We start from the raw sequence: 3,820 nt of genomic DNA on the forward strand, positions 1-3,820 counted from the left end.
CTTAAGAAAAGACACATTTGGAGGCTTTCCAAACCATAATTCGTATGGAGTCTTTTCGACAGCTTTAGACGGAGCTCTATTTATAGTGAGTGCAGCTGTATTTAGTGCATGTCCCCAAAATTCTAATGGAAGTTCGGCCTGACCCATCATTGACCTGACCATGTCTAGCAAGGTTCTGTTCCTCCGTTCTGACACACCGTTCCATTGTGGTGTTCCAGGAGGAGTCAATTCTGATAGAATTCCACATTCTTTCAGATGGTCATCAAATTCATAGCTCAGATATTCACCGCCTCTATCAGACCGCAGTGCCTTGATCTTCTTGCCTAATTGATTCTCTACTTCACTCTGAAATTCCTTGAATTTGTCAAAGGATTCAGACTTATGCTTCATTAGGTAGACATAACCATACCTACTGAAGTCATCAGTGAAAGTGATAAAGTAGCTGAAACCACCTCTAGCATTTGTACTCATTGGTCCACATACATCTGTATGGATTAAACCCAATAGTTCATTTGCTCTTTCTCCAACTTTAGAGAAAGGTTGCTTTGTCATTTTGCCAAGTAAACATGATTCGCATTTACCATAATCCTCTAAGTCAAATGATTCTAGAATTCCTTCCCTTTGAAGTCTTTCTAAGCGTTTCAAGTTTATATGGCCTAATCGACAATGCCACAGATAGGTGAGATCTGAATCATCCTTTTTGGCCTTTTTGGTATTTATGTTATATACTTGTTTGTCGTGATCTAATAAATAAAGTCCATTGACTAATCTAGCAGATCCATAAAACATCTCTTTAAAATAAAACGAACAACTATTGTCTTTTATTATAAAGGAAAATCCCTTAGCATCTAAGCAAGAAACTGAAATGATGTTTTTAGTAAGACTTGGAACATGGAAACATTCTTCCAGTTCCAAAACTAGCCCGGAGGGCAACGACAAATAGTATGTTCCTACAGCTAATGCAGCAATCCGTGCTCCATTTCCCACTCGTAGGTCGACTTCACCCTTGCTTAACTTTCTACTTCTTCTTAGTCCCTGTGGATTGGAACATAAGTGTGAGCCACAACCTGTATCTAATACCCAAGAAGTTGAATTAGCAAGTATACAGTCTATAACGAAAATACCTGAAGATGGAACGACTGTTCCGTTCTTCTGATCTTCCTTTAGCTTCAAGCAATCTCTCTTCCAATGCCCCTTCTTCTTGCAGTAGAAGCATTCGGATTCAGAAGTGGGTTGACTGACCTTCCTCTTTGCAGATTTGGCGCCAGTTTGCTTAGTTGGGCTGGCCTTGTTGCCACCTTTCTTAGCATTCCTCTTCTTTCCAGATTTCTTGAACTTGCCCCCACGCACCATAAGCACATCCTGCTTATCACTTTTGAGCGTCTTTTCAGCGGTCTTCAGCATACCGTGAAGCTCAGTGAGCGTTTTGTCCAGACTATTCATACTGTAGTTCAGTTTGAACTGATCATACCCGCTATGAAGAGAATGGAGGATGGTGTCTATAGCCATTTCCTGAGAAAATTGCTGATCCAGCCGACTCATATTCTCAATGAGTCCAATCATTTTGAGAACATGTGGACTTACGGGCTCGCCTTTCTTAAGCTTGGTCTCAAGAATTTGCCTATGAGTCTCGAATCTTTCGACTCGAGCCAGATCTTGGAACATGTTCTTCAACTCACTGATGATTGTGAAAGCATCTGAGTTGATGAACGTTTTCTGCAGATCCGCACTCATGGTGGCGAGCATTAGACATTTCACATCCTTGTTGGCATCAATCCAACGATTGAGGGCTGCCTGAGTGATCCCGTCGCCTGGAGCTTCGGGCATCGCCTCATCTAGGACATACTCCTTTTCTTCCTGCATAAGAACTATTTGCAAGTTCCTTTGCCAGTCAAGGAAGTTTTTCCCGTTCAACTTCTCCTTTTCGAGAATTGATCGAATGTTGAATGAATTGTTGTTTGCCATATTAAAAACTACAATTGAAAAGAATAAACAAATAAATAACCATTCACAGTTTCTCTTAATAAACTTAAATTCTAGCATTCATGCATAATTCAATGTTTATTAAGCATTTTATTCAAGTTATGTGTTCCGGCAGGTGTGAATAAAATGATTCCAAGATCCTAAAATCATTGAAGAACTAAGCACAGTTTGTCGACTTAATCCTAGAACATCTTAGGTAAGCAAAAGCCTTTTGCTAATAGTCTAGAAACTATTCTTGGTTGATAGGTACGTCTAAGAACTTATTAGGTAAACCTATCGAATTTGCCACGACATAAAAGGACTCCTTACTTATATCGTTGAGTTTCACCAAAACTAACATGTACTCACAATTATTTGTGTACCTTGCCCCTTTAGGACCAATAAGTAACACCTCGCTGAGCGAAAACTATTACTAGATTGATGTAAAGGATATCCAAGCAAGTGTATATTTTGGCATGGCACCTTTTAACTCAATTTTTAAGTTTGGAACTTAAGGCTCTTACTATGTTGGTTAGATTTTAAGTGAACTAAAATCCTTAATCATGCAACATAATCAAGCTTTTGATCTCATGCATTTTAAGACATATTTAAAGCAATAAATAACTTAAAACATGCATAAGATATTTGTGATCTAGTATGGCCCGACTTCATCTTGAAGCTTTGACTTCAAAGTCCGTCTTGAAAATCTCCGTGGGAGGCACCATTTTCTTCAAATAGGATAAGTTATAACTAATTACAACTATTTGATGGTACGCAGACCATATTTGAATTGAAAAACAACTTTGGTACTTTAGACCAATTACATTCAAATTAATGGTACGCAGACCATATTTTCTATCCTATTTGGGCCATACTAGTCACTTCATAACCTGCAAAACAGTACATATACAATATATACCATTCACCCATTCATTATCATGAATGGCCCACATAGCTGGTTAGTTAAACACATTATGCATCACGTAAACATTTGCAGCAATTAATCAAGGGCACCAATAATCTACCAATTATTCAGTCCTTATTAATTCTAATCGAGTTGTTTTAACCTTAAGGATTTGTAGACCTAATCAAGAGTTTATGACTAAAAAGTGCTCCCACTCAAACCAATAAATTCATATGCTTTACTAATTTTAAACATAAAATTGTATTTCTAGTCTAACCGGAAACATACAAATTTAATTAAAATTTAAAGCTCATATAAATTTATAATTGAATCCAAAATTTAATTTAATTTCAGTCGCATTTAAATTAATTCATGATTTTAATTTTAGTAAAATAATTAGAATAAATTCCATTTATTATAATTATAATATTCAAAATTAAAATCCAAGAAATTAATTCAAATTATTAATTTTAAAATTAATTAAAATTACGTGAACTGAAATTTTCAAATTAAACATTCAAAACGATCTAATCGAAACGCAAACACCCTACGCGTTGCACGCCCATGGGCTGTACGCACACAGCCATTGCTGGCCATGTGCGCGCAGCCCATGCGCTCGTTGCATAGCTGCTGCTGTCCCATACGCAAGCCTCCGCACAGCGCCCCATCGCACGCGAGCTATCGCTCGCAGTGCGCGCGCGAGATCGCTCGCTGGGCGCGCTGGTTCGCTCGCTGGCGCGCGAGATCGCTCGCTGGCGCGCGAGATCGCTCGCTGGTGCGCGCGAGCCATCGCTCGCTGGCGCGCGAGATCGCTCGCTGGTGCGCGCGAGCCATCGCTCGCTGGCGCGCGAGATCGCTCGCTGCGCGCGCGCGAGCCATCGCTCGCTGGTGCGCGACATCGCTCGCTGGGCGGGCGACGTCGCGCGCTGTGCGCGCGAGTGATGCTGTGCGCAG

The sequence above is a fragment of the Spinacia oleracea genome, chromosome 6 (assembly GCF_020520425.1).
Source record: "Spinacia oleracea cultivar Varoflay chromosome 6, BTI_SOV_V1, whole genome shotgun sequence".
Classification (NCBI taxonomy): Eukaryota; Viridiplantae; Streptophyta; class Magnoliopsida; order Caryophyllales; family Amaranthaceae; genus Spinacia; species Spinacia oleracea.